At 47.0% G+C, this 19088-nt stretch overlaps 1 long non-coding RNA gene across 7 annotated transcripts; it reads left to right on the forward strand.

Annotated features, from left to right (window-relative positions):
• Positions 1-11: 11 nt before the first annotated feature.
• Positions 12-18654, forward strand: LOC137231488 (uncharacterized). Of its 7 annotated transcripts, none has more exons than XR_010946580.1 (6): positions 12-930; positions 4225-4310; positions 4710-5674; positions 8803-8885; positions 9163-12112; positions 17294-18654. It is a non-coding gene; the product is annotated as an uncharacterized lncRNA (long non-coding RNA). The 7 variants fall into 7 exon arrangements; XR_010946585.1 differs by lacking the exon at positions 8803-8885 and having other exon boundaries at positions 9163-11069; positions 11963-12112; XR_010946583.1 differs by lacking the exon at positions 8803-8885 and having other exon boundaries at positions 4710-4885; positions 5363-5674.
• Positions 18655-19088: the final 434 nt, after the last annotated feature.

The raw sequence follows: 19088 nt of genomic DNA on the forward strand, positions 1-19088 counted from the left end.
GGGGCGGGGCCGCGCGGGGCGCCAGGGGTGCCAGGTGCGTCAGGTGCGCCGCCGAGTCCTTTCCGCTCCCAGGGTGGTGACTGCGTACCCGGGGCCGCCTGGGGCGTGGATGGAACGAAGGCCCGGCTCTCCGGAGGCTTTCAGTGGGGCGACCAGGGTGTCGCTGTGTCTTAGTCCAGAAAGGTGCCCCCCCCTGGCACATGGGCTTGAGTCGCACAGCGCAGAGCAGAGCACGCTCTTCCTGGGTGTGCAGAGGGCCCAGTTATCCGACCCGTGTGAATCGGACTCCAGGGAACCGACAGATTACACAAATGCTGTGGAATCCTGGTCTGCCACCTCGGAGCAGTCTTGGAGAACGGAAAGGGCTCGGGTGACTGCAGTGGGGAAAATGCTATCCTCGTCTTCAAAATGATAAGTTCAATTTTGTAAACCTCAGGTAGTTTAGTGCCTCTTCTGCCCTTAGCCTAAGCCAGGGGCTCTCAATATCGACACTATATTTACCTCTGAGCCGGATAAGTCTTTGTTGCAGGAGGGCTGTCCTGGCCCCTCTACCCACTAGATGCCGGCAGCAAACCCTGCCATCCCTCCCCCAGAGTGACTGTTTTAATTTTATTTTTGGAGTAGTAAACATTGACGAAGGTTCGAGATATCTCACTTCTACCCTTATCTTCTCCAGTCCTTTTCACCCCAAGTTTATTAGCTGAGCTTTATCCTTCCAGCTTATCTTCTTGCAGAAATAAGCAACATAAATATATTGTGACATGAGAAATAAAATTGAGTCACTATGTCACCGGGTTTTAAATGGAGCTGGAAGGCCATCACGGAGGTGGACTTATGCACGGCCTCACCAGGTAGAATGACAAACCTTTGAACTGGGCGGAACCACAAAAGCTCCAAGGAGTCTGCAAGAACAACCTGCAACTTGTCACAGTAAGACCTTCCCCTCCCTCTAGTGATGGCCTTAGCGATCAATCAGGGTCAGCCAAGACTAGCTACTGCCACCATCGGCAGCTGAAATTCTTAGTACGGCAACCTGCCTTCCGTGCCTTTAAAAGCCCCTGACTCCTTTTACTACTCCCAGTGTGACTCGGTTTGGGTTCCTACCCGAATCTGTGTGCCCCAAATTGCAATACTGTGATCTCAGATTATCACTTTTGGTTTGGTTCTTTCCTCCAAGGTTTCTTCAGGTTAAAAAAAAAAAAAGTATATGTATATATATTCCACTCCTTTCTTATCAAAAGGGTAGCATTCTGTCTCTCCATCTGTCCATCCGTTATCTGTCGATAGTTCTGCAACTTGCTTTTTTCACTTAACACTCAATTTTGGAGCTCTTTTTAATTTGGCACATAGAGATCATCCTTATTCTTTTTCAAGGCTGCACTGTATTTCATTGTGTGCCACTGATGGCCATTTGGGTTGTTTCCAGTCTTACGTCATTGCAAATAACGCTGCCATATAAAACCTAGTGCGGGGCTTCTCAAACTGTAATGCACGTGCAAACGGTCTGAGGGTGTTGTTGAAATGCAGCTTCCACTATTTACAATAGCCAGGACATGGAAGCAACCTAAGTGTCCATCGGCAGATGAATGGATAAAGAAGATGTGGCACATTTATACAATGGAATATTAGCCATAAAAAGAAACAAAATTGAGTTATTTGTAGATAATGATTGTAAGAGACTGTCATACAAAGCGAAGTGTGTCAGAAAGAGAAAACAAATACCGTATGCTAACACCTATATATGGAATCTAAAAAACAAATGGTTCTGAAGAACCTAGGGGCAGGACGGGAACAAAGACGCAGACCTACTAGAGAATGGACTTGAGGACACGGGGAGGGGGAAGGGTAAGCTGTGACAAAGCGAGAGAGTGGCATGGACATATATACGCTACCAAACCTAAAATAGATAGCTAGTGGGAAGCAGCCGCATAGCACAGGGAGATCAGCTCGGTGCTTTGTGACCACCTAGAGGGGTGGGATGGGGAGGGTGGGAGGGAGATGCAAGAGGGAGGAGATATGGGGACATATGTATATGTATAACTGATTCACTTTGTTATACAGCAGCAACTAACACAACAGTGTAAAGCAATTATACTCCAGTAAAGATGTTAAAAGAAAATGCAGCTTCCAGTTCACTAGATCCTGAGGTGCTGCATTTCTAACACGCTCTGTGGTAGCTGATGCTGCTGGGTCACAGACCACACGTTCAGTAGCAAGAACTTGGTGTGAATATTGTTTTGTATGATTCCTAGATTCTTAGGAATGGGATTGCTAGATCAGAAGTTAAATACAGATATATTTTTATTAGTTATTGTCAAATTGGAATTGTTAGGAATTGTTTCCTCTCACCAGCTATATCCGAGTGCTTCTTCACAGACTTACTAACAGTGATGCCTGGATATCTTCGGATTTTTACCAATCTGATAGGTCAGAAAAATATTGTCTCAGGTAGTTTAATTAGCATTTCCCTTACTGTGAGTGAGGTTGAACATCATATGCTTTTCATATGTTTAAAAGCCATTGCCTCTTTCTAATTTATTTTTTACCCTGTGACCTGCTCATGACTTCTGTTCGTTTTTAAACATTGTTTGGTCTTCTTCTTCTTGGTTCTTAAGTGTTCTTTATATATTAGCATAATTAGTCTTTGTGATATGTCACACATATTTTCTCCCAGCTTCTCATCTGTCTTCTGACATTGCTTCTGGTGATTTTAGCATATATCTTTTTTATGTAGTCAAATTTAATGATTTTTCCTTTATGGCCTATAGATTTTTGCATCATAATTAAAAGTCTTTCTCCAGATTATAGAGTTCACCAGTGTTTTCTTGCAGTATTTGTATGGGTTTTTTTTTTTGTTTTTCTGGGTTTTTTTTAAGGCTTTTTTTTTTTTTTTTTGGATGTTGCGGGTAGGAGTTTATTAATTAATTTATTTATTTTTGCTGTGTTGGGTCTTCGTTTCTGTGCGAGGGCTCTCTCTAGTTGCGGCGAGCGGGGGCCACTCTTCATCGCAGTGCGCGGGCTTCTCACTGTCGCGGCCTCTCTTGTTGTGGAGCACAGGCTCCAGACACGCGGGCTCAGTAGTTGTGGCTCACGGGCCTAGTTGCTCCGCGGCATGTGGGATCTTCCCAGACCAGGGCACGAACCCGTGTCCCCTGCTTTAGCAGGCAGATTCTCAACCACAGCGCCACCAGGGAAGCCCCTGTTTTTCTGTTTTGTTTTGTTTTTTACATTTAGACTGCTGATCCATTTAGAGTTGATCCTGGTGTTTGGGAAATGTAGATCCAACTTTTACTCTTTCAAATGGCTTTCCGGTTGTTCCAACTCCATTTGTTACAAAGGCTGTATTTTCACTGATGATTTGACAGGCCACCTTTATTACACACCAAATAGCTGTCTGCACGTTTCTGGACCCATATCCTGTTTCTGTATATGCCTGGCTCTGAACGTTATATCCAGCCACATCTGTCACTCTTTCAACTACAGAGCTTTCCTGATGCGAGTCGCTACCTGGTGCGGGGCAGTCTCCTCATCGCTCCTCTCCTTCAGGGTTTTCCTGGCTTTCTCTGCTTCTTTATTTTCCCATATGAACTTGAGAGTCAACTTGTCTAACTCTAAAAAAAAAAAAAAGTGTTGGTATATTTGTTAGAATCATACTGAATTTACCTGTGGTGAATTAACATTGCTTCCTGATTTAGCTATCCTCTCTGAAGGGGAGCAGAACATGCCACCCCAAAATGTGCCCCCCTGGCATGTGGATTATTTTGAGCAGAAGGCGACCAAGACCCAGCAGACTCAGGAAAACCTTTACCTCTCCCTTAACTGCCTAAAAGAATGTAGATAGGGGGCCTAGCCCAGAAAGAGAGCTGTGACCAGAGATAACTTTTCACCTGAAAGACTTACCTGCACAGCGGGGCAGACATCTGCTCTCCTTACGGTCCAGTGAATGCCCCCACGCCCCGCCCCGTGAAGCCCCGCCCCACCCCATTCCTTAGCTCAGGATGGCATATAAGCCTCAACTGCCTGCCTGTCTTTGGGTCTTATATTTTCATGGGACTCCCATATATGAAACTAAATTTGTCTTTCTTCTGTTAATCTATCTTATGTCAATTCAACTATTAGACCAGCCAAAGGACCCAGACAAGTAGAAGGGAAACTCTGACGGTCCCCTGCACAGCCGAGAACAGGCTCTGTCTGTTTGCTCAAATATATTTTTTTGTTTTTCAGGACTGTTGAAGGTTTCTTCATAGAAGATTGGCACATTTATTATTTAGTTTATTCCTAGTTATTTTATCTTTCCGGTGATATTATAAGTAAGCACGTTTCTTCCATTATGTTTTACAGCTGGCTTCTGTTTGAATAGGAGAACATTGTTTTTATGTGTTAACTTTATAACTTGCTGCCTTACTGAATTTTCTTACTATTTGGATGAGTTTTTTTTTTAATTGATTCTTTTGAGTCCTTGAGTCCTACAGCTATATTATATCACCTGCAAATAGAGATAGTTGTATTTCTTCCTCTGATTTTCATGTCTCTGACTGTTTTCTCCTGTTTGATTGCAGTGGCTAATACCTCTGATAGAGTAAATTACTTAACCTATCTACATTTTAGTATGTTAATACCTAGAAAATAAAAAAATAAGCACAGGAAGCCAGCATGACTCCACAAAAGAACAAGCCATTCCTAACCTCATTTGCTTTTTCTAAAAATAGGTTTGGGCTTCCCTGGTGGAGCAGTGGTTGAGAGTCTGCCTGCCGATGCAGGGGACGCGGGTTCGTGCCCCGCTCCGGGAGGATCCCACGTGCTGCGGAACGGCTGGGCCCGTGAGCCATGGCCGCTGAGCCTGCGCGTCCGGAGTCTGTGTTCCGCAGTGGGAGAGACCGCAGCGGTGAGAGGCCCGCATACCGCAAAAAGATAAAAAATAAAAAAAATAAAAAAAAAATAAAAATAGGTTTACTTGGCAGGGAGACCTAGGCAGGGGTTCTGTAGACCAGTATTCTCTACCACCCTGTCTGGCTTCAAATTAGGTTGGAGAACTGTTTCCAAATTATGTAGGCTAATAATTCTAGGCTCAGTATCCTTCTAGAAAGATTTCTCTTAGCATAAAGTTGTCGAATGCATATTTATCACATTTTCATAACTTAATATCTTAACAGGCTTTTAATGAAAAACAGAATCAAACCCAAAAGTAATCAGATATTTAAAAGTAGATGATATGAGTACACAATTGAAGAACTACTCCGATCACAGGTCGTGTGTGACAAAGGCCTGGGTCTCAATTGTCTCTAACCAAGTATGAAACACCAGCTTGATGTGGTTTCACTGGAAATGCTTACGGGATTTCCACTCCCCCCCCCGCCATTAGCCACTGATTTACAGAGGGAAGAGGTTGCTGGCATTCTTTAAACAAGACCCCTGGCAAACAGTCTCCAGAGCCTCACGGCTGAGATCTAAAGGTCATCACTCCACCGTTCCTCAGAGCTCTTCCGTGCTTTTTCTCCGCTCTTCCTGATTCCTGTTGTTCAGTCATTAACTCGCCGATGGAGAGTGTCACACTCTCTCTGGACCACAGGCCACGAGGAGGATGGAAAGGCAAGGAACTCCTACGTCTCACCCGCATCTTCGTTTCCCTCAAGGCTTTTCTGTGTTTGGACCTTCACTCACAGAATGAGCCATGGTAATTGTCTTGGAAGCTGAGTTTGGGGGGGTCAATGGTGAGGAAAGAGCACCCCAGCTTGTTTGCAGAAGGACGCACACAGTTATTGCTCAGTAGGACTTGGTGATTCACTGGTGTCTAATGTTTACAGAATTCACCTCAGATATAACAATGATGTCAACAAAAATGACTCCAGAGAATGCCGTTTTCTTTCTGTTCCCAGCTAATTGGTCCCTGCTGCCAACGCTGACAGAACATCTGGCCTTCACTCAGCAATAAAATGGCATTTTCTTTCCCCAAATGTCCCTGGATGGGGAACTGGTTTGAAGTCCATTTCAAAGGACTTCAGTACTCCCTGTAAGATAAAAGTAAGCAGAGCCTTTCAGGTGTGGATCAAGCAGTCTGCATTTACAGTCAGTCATGTGGAAACAGATGAACAAAATCTTGATCATGGTTTCTAAACACAGCTCATTTTATTTATGAATTTGGGATTGTTACAGGTCAATGTTTTCTTTCATTGTGTTTTATTTTTGAAAATAATCCTTCTTTCAAATGTTGGAAATAATTTGTTGGACAAAACACTCAAAAAGCATGTTGTGACCCGTATCCAGGTCATGTAACACAGGTCAGTTTTGACATTAGAGCACACGCAGCAACTCACGCGCGACCCGACCACAGAGCAGCCAGTAAACGTCTCCCTGAGCCAGTGCATTTGTCCTGCTGACATTTCAGCTCCAACACAAAAGCAGGAGAGGGTGGTCCTCTCCTAACTCTGGGCCTCTCACTGTGACTCTTGTGTCATTAATGCGTTCCACGTGCATTTTTCAGTATTGCGTGGATTGACTGACTTGCAAAACGTAAAGAGCGTTTCTGCTTCACGTGCGTGGTAGGGATGGACTTGGATTGACTTAGCCACGTCTTTTAGAAATCAGACCACAGTGAATGAGCCAAGAAAGGTCGTCTCTAAATAGGCAACTGGGGCCTTAGGTAAGCAACAAAAACTTACCCTAATGGGTTAAACCATCCACGATTAGGTCAGTTGCTTACTAACCCAAGCTAATTGCATGGATATTTACCACACATCTATAATGCAAAACTCTGAGGCTGGTCCAGGGCTAGCTAGAACCTCTGCTCTCCAAACGGGGGCATAAAATAAGTTCCAGGCAACTATCTACATCTATCCGGTTTCCGTAGAGACAGTGAACACTGCAGTGTTTCCTACAAACAACAGAAGTCCTCCAAATGACATAGAGCATGTTCTGTCAGCAACCTATGAGACTTGGCTCTTCATATCTTTTTTTTTTGGCTGCGTTGGGTCTTCGTTGCTGCGTGCTGGCTTTCTCTAGTTGCAGCAAGCGGGGGCTACTCTTTGTTGAGGTGCGCGGGCTTCTCACTGCAGTGGCTTCTCGTTGCAGAGCGCAGGCTCTAGGCGCGTGGGCTTCAGTAGTTGTGGCATATGGGCTCAGTAGTTGTGGCATGTGGGCTTAGTTGCTCCGCAGCATGTGGGATCTTCCTGGACCAGGTCTCGAACCCGTGTCCCCTGCATTGGCAGGCGGATTCTTAACCACTGTGCCACCAGGGAAGTCCCCAGTGACTTCCTTTTTTTTTCAAACCGGAAACCACCTTTCACATTCAGATGCTTGGACTCATAGCACCTTCGTACCCTTGAAGCCCCACTAGGTAGCAGAGCTGGAAAACCCCAAACTCCATGTGTTAGACATTTATTGTACTGAGTACTGTATCAGGTCATAATGGAGTTGAGGAGTAAAACACGGTCCTTTCCCTTCTCGCCGTTCAGATGGATGGGAAAAAGACATTGTGTCTCAGTGTAGTGGGCGGCGGCTCTGATGGGCACGCACACAGCGTGATGGGAACAGAAGGACGGAGCCAGCGATGATGCCGTGGGGCTTGGGACAGATTCACGGGGGTGTCAGGGGAGCTGGGTCTTGGGGGAGGGGTGACTGTCCAGATGGAGAGAGGAAGAGGAGCCGCCCAGGCAAGGTCACTCCCAGGAGTGTGTGAAAGGGCTCCCGGGAGGTGCTTTCAGGGTGGGGTACAGGATGTGGGCCGGGGAGTGGCCAAGGTGAGGCCAAGTAGGGTTGAAAGGGTCAGGCTGGGCTGGGCTGGACTGGAAAAAGCCCCGAGGCCGTCCTGAGGAACTGGGGTCTTATCTGTCAAGCAATGAGGAACCATTGTAGGATTCTAACTGAAGGAGTAACATGACTCATTCTTTGATTCACTCATTCGTTTCCTTCCCTCCCTCCCTTTTCACCTGACTCTAGCACTGCCCTTGGGATGGGTTGGACGCAGAGCAAGGAGTAGCAGGGCCACTTAGGAGTGGCCCTCAGGGACATGAGCGCAGGCAGGTAGGCCTCAACCCACCGGCGGTAATGCTGGTGAGGCCGGGGCTGATGAGGGGGCAGAAATCGCAGGATCTGATGACCAGGTGGCCTGCGGGGAGGGACCAGGGAAAGAGTGGAGTTCCAATTACCCAACTCGGATAATTGGATTCAAGGTGATGTAATTACCTGAGAGAACACGAGGGGAGGAGAGGGGAAGGTCAGATGAAGAATTGGTTTGAGTCAGAAGGGGCTCATGGTGAAAGTGTCCAGGAGACGGTAGGAACAGACTCAGGTACGGGATGGAGGTGCTGGAAGCCGTGCGCGGGTTGTGCTGGCCCACAGCCAGGAAGATGGAGGGGGGGACAGGAAGACGCTGGGCTGTGGGAAGCAGGGCCAGTAGGTATAGCATCAGCTGCTGGTCCTGGAGGAAGCAGAGAGTGAGGACGGGAAGAGGCCGCTTCTCGCTGCAGGTCAACAGTCCCCTCAGTGACAGTGGGACAAACACCAGGGTGCGTGGGATCCGGGCACGGAGAGGTGTGGAGGTAGCTCTTTGGGAGAGGGAGAGAGTGCTGGCCAGAGCTGCAGGTAAGCTGGAAGGAAGGTGTGTGTTTTAAGGACGGAACAGAGCTGAGCACGTCATTTGCTTTCCAAAGAGCGACAATCAGAAACAACCATAAAGTACTAGGAACTTAGGAAATTGATTTAAAGGAAACTCTAAACTGAAAAATGATTGTTCTGTCAAGAGGACAATAGTGAAGCAAAGCAACGCTGCTTATTTCGAGCTTGATGAGTATTTGTGTTATTTAGGTCTTTCATCTAATGGCTCCGATGAAAGTTGCACTTCCCAGCCTGACACGTTAACCCAGCACCTGAAGGACAGGTGCCCAGGGGTGAGGCTCTGCAAGGCTTAGAGGGGGCTCATCTATGCTGTGAATGACCTGAAACCTGGAAGGTGTTCTTCAGAATCTGGGTTTCAGTCATTTTACTTCATTCAATTATTTTGCAACTATACTGTCACTTAAAATCTGAGTTAAATTAAGAGAATCTTGTTACTTGAGTTTTTTTAATATTCCTGATCATAAATTTTTAAGATATAGTTAAGTAACTGAATAGAGGTTTCTCTCGCTCGCTCTCTCACTTTTTCTCTCTCTCTTTTTTCTCATCTAGAGAAGCTGACTTTCTCATCTGGTCGGGAATCACCTGGGGATCCATTTCACAATGCAACGCAGAGCGAGATGAACCAGAACCTGCTGTCTGGGATAGGGTCTGCGAGGGTGCAGCTGACTCTGGCAGCCTTGCCCTGAGGCCCCAGGTCACTGCTGAAGGGAGCTGGATGAATCTGCATGAGGAACTCAAGAACTGCCTCCTCAGATGCCAAATTAGCAGACCTAGTGGCTTGACCGGAGCAGTCCTGATGGGGCCCTGGGGCGACGAAGCTGCTCAAACTAAACAAGCAAACAAAAAAAAAAACTGGCGAGCAGGGCTCAGCTGTCACGAGGCCACTTTCAGCCAGTCTGTGCTGCCTGGGGAGCACCAAGACCCCCCAGCTGCTGCCCCCATGGCACGGGGGCTGGAATGGGACCTGCTTTACAGAGTAGTGGCCTTGGAGATCCAGGAGGGTGCCTTCTCGGCCAGGCTTAGTGCTCGGGGAGTGGGATGCCCTTGAAGGCTCACTGGGTTTCCCACAAAGGGCAGGGGTGTTGATTGCAAAATGCAGGCTTGGGTACGTTGACCTGAAGCAAATAGATGGCCAGGTTTTCTCCAGCAAAGATGAGTTTATTCAGGATCAGCAGAGAATTGCAATTCGGGGGCTCAACCACGGCAGCCACGTGCAAGTGCCCACGCGGCAGAGGAAGGAGACACTTATAGGCGGGACAAGGGAGGAGGCGGGCTTAGTAAACAGAGCCGCAGCCTTTCATTGGCTGAGTCCTGGCGGGAAAGAATGGGAGTCTGTCTTCTGTTGAGCTGGGCTGTCAGTGCAGGGGTGAGAGCGCCCCCTGCTGGTCTCCCGACTCTGTTTAACAGGTTTCCGTTCATTAATGTTTTACAGCAGTCACAGGACAAAAGCCAAAAGGGACCTGAGATATGCATTTTCATTATTCCTGCGTGGGGAGGGTGGTCAGAACATTGTCCTTTTTAAACAAAGCAAGTGGTTCCAGCATATTCTAGACTCCCATCCAGCCTGAGGTAGAGAACCTCAGCCCCTCATCAGGAAGAAGGGCAAGGGTCGAGGGAGGGGCTCCATCATCCGCCCCTCTGTCATTCTGCCGCCTTCCCCTCCCCGACCCCAACTGCCACCAGCACACATGCTTCCTCTCTCTTCCCAGGGCCATCCCACCTCCAAGGCAACGTGAGACCTGCACGAGGACCCTGGGGCGCTCTCCTCCTGTGGGCTGTCTGAGCAACACCACGGCCAGGTCCTGGGGTCATCTACGGCGTTATTCCTGGCGAACTTGATGTTTGCGCATCACCTTTAATAACTTTATTACCTGAACCACCCAGCATGCATGAAATGGCAACCGTGACACACTAGCTGGTGCTGTGACTGTTTATTCATTCCACAAACTTTTATTGAGCACCTACTGTATAGACCAGGAGTTACACTAGGGTCTGGTGACGTCGTGGTAGGGGACACGGTCCCTGGCCTCAGGATACCAGATAGATATTGTGAGATAATAGAAAAAATGTGCACTGGAGTCTGCCACCGGTTCCTGGCACAGGGCTCCGGAGCCCTTGTAATTTCCTAGGTGATGAGAACACGAGGAGCATCTCTTGTTCTAATATTTGGTCTTTGACCCCCGTTCCTGACACTGAGCTCCTGAAACCCTGGTAATATCCTGGGTGATAGGGGTGTCTTTTGTTCTAATGAGGTGACTCTGGGCGGGCTCCTGGTTGAGGGCTGCTCACTGGAAAGACCCACCCGTGATCAGAAGCTTGGAATCTTCAGCCCCACCACCCCACATTCTCTTGAGAAGGGAGAAGATCCGAAAAATGGAATTAATAATGGGTCATGCCCACGTGAGGAAGCCTCCGTACGTAAAATCCCACTAGTGTGGGGTTCAGAGAGCTTCCAGGTGGGTGAGCACAGCCACACGGAGGGGGGTGACGCACCCCAACTCCAGGGGGACAGAGGCTCCTGCAGTCAGGACCCTCCCAGACCTCGCCCTGTGCATCTCTTCATCTGTCCTTTACTATATCCTTTAATAAACTGGTAAACGTTCGTGTTTCCCTGAATTCTTTGAGGCACTGCAACAAATTAACCCACCCTGAGGAGGGGGTCGTGGGAACCTCTGATTCGTAGCCAAATCCTACAGAAGGTGTGGGTAACTTGGGGACTTGTGACCGTCATCTGTGGGACAGGGAGCAGCCTTGGGGGGCTGAGCCCTTAACCTGTGGGATCTGACGCTGTCTCCAGGTACACAGTGTTAGAATTGACTTAAATTGCAGGACACCCAGCTGATGTCATGGGAATTGCTTGGTGTGGTGTGGGAAAACCTCCCACACATTTGGTGACCAGAAGCGTCAGAAGTAAGGTGCTTTGTACGAGGAATAAAGAAGAGAAACATGGGAGGGAAGAACCGGGTTATTCCCTATTCGGGAAAAGACTGAACTGAGGTTTTTCCTTATACGGATATGCAAATAAATGACAGTTGATGTGGTATGTGCTGTAATGACGCTAAGCCTGAGGGGCAGGAAAAGGAGAAGCAGCTAGAAGTCTGGCTGGGGCGTTAAGAAGGGGTCCCAGAATCCATGACACTCAGCTGAGATCTGAAGAATGAGGATGAGCCCAGGTGACACCCAGGAGGAGAGAATTCCAAACTAGGGATGGGGAAACTCACCAAAGGGCTCATGGTTGAGGAGACAGATAACCTACTATTGCTGGACCCCTAAACATGAGGCAGTTCAGGCTGGACACCTATGAAGGGCCTCATCTGTCAGGCCAATAAATTCGTGTTTTATCTTACAGGCTGCGGAGAGTCCCTGAAGAATTCCGAGCTGCGGGGTCACGGAAGCAGAGTTATGCATCGGGAAAACGGCTCTGCAGCAACGCAGACAGATGGGATGCAGAGGTCAGGAGTATCTGGGCCGCCATGCTTCGGGTGAAAGGTGGCAGGTGGTGAGCAGGGCTGTGGCCCGGGGTGGAGGGCATGGAAGGGAGAGCTGGTTAAGAAGAACTCAGGCAGGTCCTGGGGGTTGTTGGGGAGGGGGGAGGGGGACCTAGCATGATTTCCAGATTGCTCACTTGGACCAGCAGATGGTTGGCCATGATATTGCTCTGAAATTGTTCTACTTTTTCCTGGAACAAATGACGTTAGCAGAGCGTGACTATAATCTACTGTCCCTAAGGTCTGGGAAAAACACAGGCAATATACATTTGCACTGAGGTAGAGCACGTAACATCAGCAGAATCGTCTCCACTTAAAGCCTCTTTATTTAAAAAGCCTAACATGAATTAAAAATGCACACAGGTGCCTTTGGGATGATTGCTCAATATCACAGCTTATAATTGGTAGGACTTTGCTCTGAACACTTCCCTACTTCAGGTTTAACCAGAAGGAAGTAGGTACGGACGTGAGAATGAATAAACCAGTTTCCCTGGAACATAGTTCCCACGAGGGCAGGAGAAGCAGTTCCTTTAGAGCTTAGGTGAGAAACAGTCAAAGGGAAGACTGAGTGCAAGGCTAAAATTTTTTAAATTAATTCTACAAGCAATAGGAAGACAGTCAAGCTTTCTGAGTATTGTGTGACAGAGAAAAGAAATGATTTAGAAAACATAATTACCCGTGACATTTGGAATGGCCAGAATATGGAAAAGTCTATTGCAGGGAAATAAATTAAGAAACTGTTACAACATATCATTACGAGGTGGTGTGGGCCTGAATTAAATTATACATAATCCTTAATTCCCCAGATTCCCCTCGATGACCCCACAAACCAAGTACCTCAGTTTAATGTTAACTTTTCAAAAAAAAAGAAAAAAGAAAACCTCTCAACAAAGAAAAGGCCAGGACCAGGTAGCCCACTGGTGAATTCTAACACTGAGGCTTCTCAAATTCTTCTAAAAAATTAAAGAGGAGGGAGGACTTCTGAACTCATACCCTGATATCAAAGCAAGACAAAGACACCACAAGAAAATAAAACTGCAGGATAATATTCCTTATGAATATTGATGCAAAAATCCTCAACAAAATACTAGCAAATTGCATCCAACAAGATATTAACAGGATTATACATCATGACCAAGTGGGATTTAGTCCAAGAATGCAAGGGTGGTTCAACGTAAGAAAATCTATCACTGTCATACATCACATGAATAGTATAAAGAGAAAAAAAACACATGATCATCTTGTGAAAATGAAAAAAAGAAACCTCATTTAAAACGTTTATAGTCAGTTGATTTTGATAAGGGTGCCAAGTCCATTCAAGGCGGTAAAGAATATTCTCTTCCATGGAAGATGCTGGGACAACTGGATTCCCACTCACAAGGATGAAGTTCTACCCTTACTTCACACCACATACAAAAATAACTCAGAATTGATCAACAACCTAAATACAAGGCTAGAACTCTACAATTGTTAGAAGAAAACATAGGACTAAATGTTCATGACCTTGGGTTTGGCAATGGGCTCTTAGATATGACACCAAAAGCTCAAAGCAAAAACAACAAAAATAAATAAAATAAATAAATTGGATTTCATCAAAATTAAACATTTTTACGTGTCAAAGGACATTAGCAAGAAAGTAAAAGACATTGGAAAGCAGGCTTGAATTAAGGGCCAACCAAGATGCATGCAGACACAGGTGTGCTGTATACGTACTTTGAATCGCGTTAATGTGCTTCGAAGGCTACTCCCGCACCCTTACGGGGGGCAGAGTTCGTTCTATGGTCGTTGCTGTTGTTTGCTGCTGCCTGCAAAGCTGAACAGAGGATACAAAGAGGTGCTCATGTCAGCACGCCTTCAATTCTCAGCTCCTTGCGAAATAGACTCCATTTTTATACAGTTTGTGGTTTTGATTTACAGGGTTTTTTTTAATCTTATGAAAAATGAATAACCTCCTACTTCCCTACACCCGCTTTTAGCCCTATCATTGGGGATACTTCTCTTTAACTCATTATCATAGTTAAAGGTGGGCTCTGGAGCCAGACTGCTTTGCATCTTAACTAGACTCTTTGGACCTCAGTTTTCTCATCTGTAAAATGGAAATAACAGTAGGAACTGCATTATGGTGCTGTTGGGATTAAGTCAGTTAATCCATGTAAAGAACCTTCCACACTGATAGAACACAGTAAGTGCTGTGTAAGTGCTAATGGGCATTACCCCATACTATTCTTATTTCTAATAATTACCCAGAAATATTAAGTGCCCTTTTAGCTTGTCCTCGAGTAGCAGGGAGCAGTCAGTTCACATTCCCTCACCCAAGGTTCATTACTGAGTCATAGATAAAGTAGGAAGAAAAGTCATAGAACAGAATTTTGGCTTCATTATATTTGCAATTCCAGTGGTACAATCTTGAAAGTACCCTTTCCTTCTAATTTTTAAGCAAACTTTCACCCATCATACATCACTGTGTACCATGAGAGCCTAATACCTCTAATCATACGGTTGCCAAAATGCTCGGACTGGTTTGGGGTGGAGAGAGGGAGTTCAAGCTTTGCTTGGGTCCAAGTATTACATGCAAAAGTAATTTTGAAAAGCATGTTAAAGTTGCCAGTATTTGGTTGTCAACTAAATCTTAGTTAAAATGTGAGAAGCTTTTGTTCTCATTTTTTAAAAATTTATTTATTTATTTCTGGCTGTGTTGGGTCTTCGTTGCTGCGCGTGGGCTTTCTCTAGTTGCGGTGAGCGGGGGCTACTCTTCGTTGCGGTGTGCGGGCGTCTCATTGCGGTGGCTTCTCTTGTTGCGGAGCACGGGCTCTAGGCACGCGGGCTTCAGTAGTTGTGGCGCACGGGCTCAGTAGTTGCTGCACACTGCTTCTAGAGCGCAGGCTCGGTAGTTGTGGTGCACGGGCTTCATTGCTCTGCGGCATGTGGGATCTTCTCGGACCAGGGCTCGAACCCGTGTCCCCTGCAGTGGCAGGCGGATTCTTAACCACTGCGCCACCGGGGAAGCCCTGTTCTCATTTTTGATGAGTCAGTTATTCATGGCATGACTGGCCATTTAACATCAAAAACCTATTTAATCACAAAGAGCTTTTTATTTGAATCTAATCTCTAGATTACCATTTTGTTGGGACAATATCCACTTAAGACTTATTAATGCAAAAAGCCAGTTTATAATATATCGTCATTAGAATTCCAGCCACAGCTTTTGAGGAATCAAGATTGATCACTCTCGACAAGCAGCAGACTATCCCAAAGCACCGCAGGAAGTGAAAGTTCTCAGAAAGCAGGGGTTTTGTTAGGAAATCAACACAATAGCTCATTTCCTAATGAAGCTAGCAGGGGTCAGTGTCTTTTAGTTATGTTTGAGAAAAACCATAAAATTGCCTCATGAGATTTCAGAGTTTGGACGATCTTCAGTTGGAGACAAAAGACACCTTGAAAACACAAAACATCTACTCACCCCGAAATGTCCAAAGAAACCTGAAAATATTCAGACACCCAACATGTTCCCTGCACACGTTCCCTGCCTGTGCCTCCAAACCGCCTCCAAGTTCTTTTCCTTGGGAACTCAGCAGCAAGGTAGAAGTAACAATAGAAAGGAACTAAGAAAAAACTCTGGTCAATTGTTTTTAGAGGAATAGGGCCAAAAAATAGTGAAAGGCAACCTACAGAATGGGAGAAAATATTTGCAAATTACATATCTGATACTATCCAGAATGTATAAAGAACTCTTATCATTCAACAACAAACAACCCAATTAAACAATGGGCAAAGGACTTGCATAGACATTTCACCAAAGAAGGTGTACAAATGGCCAATGAGCCCAAGAAAAGATGCTCAACATCATTAGTCATCAGGGAAATGCAAAACAAAACCACAGTGAGACACCCCTTCAGATGTTAGGACCGGTATAATGATAACCAAAAAAGCAACATAACAAATGTTGGTGAGAAACGTGGAGGAATCAGTGAGAATGTAAAGCGGTGGAGCCACTGTGAAAACCAGTTAGGCAGTTCCTTAAAAAGTTAAACAGTTACCAGATGACCCAGCAATTTCACTCCTAGGTATACACCCAAAGGATTTTTTTAAAGGGACTCAGATACTTGTGCACCAATATTTATTGCAGGATTATTCGCAATAGCCAAATGACCCAAGTGTCCATCAACATATGAAAGGATAAACAAAATGTGGTCTATTCATAAACTGGAAGTGTACTCAGCCATAGACAGGAATGCAGCTCTGATACATGTTACGATACGGATGAACCTTGAAAACATTTTTTTTTTTTTTTTTTTTTTTTGCGGTACGCGGGCCTCTCACTGTTGTGGCCTCTCCCGCTGCGGAGCACAGGCTCCAGACACGCAGGCTCAGCGGCCATGGCTCACGGGCCCAGCCGCTCCGCGGCATGTGGGATCTTCCCAGACCGGGGCACGAACCCATGTCCCCTGCATCGGCAGGCGGACTCTCAACCACTGCGCCGCCAGGGAAGGCCAACCTTGAAAACATTTTGCTAAGTGAAGTAAGCCAGACACAAAAGGCCACCTATTGTATGTTTCCATTTGTATGAAATATCTAGAACAGGCGAATTCATGGAGACAGAAAGAAGATTATATGTTACCAGGACCTGGGTGGAGGGGGGAGTTACTGCTTAATGATTACTGAGTTTCTGTTTGGGGTGATGAAGAATTTTTGGAAATACAACTAGTGATGTTGCATAACATTGTGAATGTAATTAATGCCACAGAATTGTGTACTTAAAATGGTTGAAATGGCAAATCTTATACAGATTTTACTACAATAAAAAAAATAACTATGTTATTGGGAAGAGTTTGTTTCCAAAAAGAATGGGGATGCTGTTAGCAGAGGGAAAGAAAAGTCATTAAATAAAACCAAAAGTAACTACTTCTCTAGGAGAAAGTTCAGGCTACTTCGATTAGTCTTAAGGTAGCCCTCGATGTTAACTTTCATCTGAAACACAAACAGGGGGAGTTGGGGAGAAGAGGTAGTATACAGCTGGCTTAACTGCCCCCTTGCCTGGGATGCCTAAGCCTGTGCCTGCCTTTCTTCACAGCAAGGGGAGCCCCTAGAGGCGATGCTTATTGCTGATGCTAAACCTATTTATCTCGTTTTAAGAGCACCACCTCCTCCTTGGACTCAGGATACAAATGCGGTTCAATCTTATTTGTTTGCAGTAAATGCCAGATTAGCACGGAGTTCTGTTATTTCCCTTTGCCGGACGGGCTCCTACTGAACCAATCACTGGCTCTTCCACCATCCTGAAGGCCAAGGGAAGGAGGGCCGGCCAGCTGCCCTTCCCCACCGGCAACGCTCCATCCACACCTGTGATTCCCCGAGCGGCCACAAGATGGTGCTGTCGCGTGGCGGCCTTGAACCAAAGCGCGGCCCCAGGTGCTCCCTGCACCTGCTGGTTTTCAGAGGTGATGTCGCATCTTAGTCTCTCTTAGAGCTCAGCGCTTTCATTCCCACACCAAGGACTGGACGGCTCCCGGGCTGGTTCCAGCACCTGCTGCTCCACAGTTACCGGGTCCTCCCACGGGATCCACACCACCCGGAGGTCTGGCTGTTTTCCTTATAGGTCCTCGTAGCACAAAAGACGTGAACACACCCCTCCCACGGGACAACAGCGTCACTCGCCCTCCTTGTAAGGAAGCCTACCTTCAGTTATTTCAGAGCGCCTACACCTACCTTTCTTAGTTGCACTCATTTACTTTCTGAGACACAAAGATGGTATGAGGACATCATCTCAGTGAGTCTTACAAGAAAGGGGGGAGAACAACCAAATTTCATCTTTGAGGACGTTCTAATACATTCGGAAATGCCTCTACAACTTTTCATTCGGATAAAGGTCATTCTAAAATGAAAACGTCCCCCAGGACCTCCTGGGCTCACAAGACAAGGTGGCCTGTCTCCTGCTGGCATGAGAGCATGTCACAGCGAGGCCATGTCCTCACTTCTGAACCCAAGGAAAACATCAGCCGCAGACAGACCACCCCCTGACGCTGGTGTGCAAACAGCAGCTGCAGTTATTTTCATTAGGAACATTACACAAGCGGGGAAAATATGCCTTCTGCTCTATAGGGCCATCCCAGGACACCGGAAATCAAGGCAGAGCATTTGGGGAGGGTCCTTGGGTGGGTCGCAATGGTAGGTGGGCTACCAAATGAGGTGTTACAAGCCAGAAAGTGCTGGAAAAGGGGAAAAGGAGAAAATTAGCCCAAACTGCTCACCAGCACCCCTCGCCCACACATCCACAGGCTACGGTTCAGTACCTCTCTGCCTTCTAGGGGCTCTCCTTGGCCTTGAACCTTCATCCTACGTGCTCTTTACCCAGCCTCCCCAATAGAAACATCTGGCCAAACCACAGTACAACGTCACCACTAGGATGCGGTCACACACCGAACATTCCCATCACCACAAGGTCCCTCTTATAATCACACCCGCCCCCCAAACCCTGGCAATCACTTATCTGTTCTCCGTTTCTAGAATTTCTCATCTCGAAAATGTTACATAAATGGAATCGTACAGGACGGACCATTTGGGGATTGGCATTTTTCGTTCATAATTCTCTGCAGACTCGCACAGGCTGCTGGGTGCATCAATAGTTCATCATTTTTATCGTTGTTATGCCGCGACCTTCAGACGTTACCCTGGACACCCGCCTGGGGGTGGAGGAGACGTGAGGCGCGGGCAGGGGCGCCCCCATCTTCCCAGCACTACAATCCCTCCAGCCACCACCGCGCGGAGCCACCGGGTCCCGCTCGAATACGAGGGCCCGGGCTGGCGCTGGGCAGAGCCCGGGGGCGGGGACAGGGCAGGGGCGGGGCGCCGAGTGCGGGGAGAGATCCTGACTGGTCGGGCTTGGGGGCGGGGCGGGGCGGGGATAGGGGCCGGGCTGCGCTCGGGGGCGGGGCGTAGTCTAGGGCGAGGTGGGGCGGTGTTCGTGGGCGTGGCCAGGGCTGCGCTCGG

This window comes from Pseudorca crassidens, chromosome 10, assembly GCF_039906515.1.
Source record: "Pseudorca crassidens isolate mPseCra1 chromosome 10, mPseCra1.hap1, whole genome shotgun sequence".
NCBI classification, from domain to species: Eukaryota; Metazoa; Chordata; class Mammalia; order Artiodactyla; family Delphinidae; genus Pseudorca; species Pseudorca crassidens.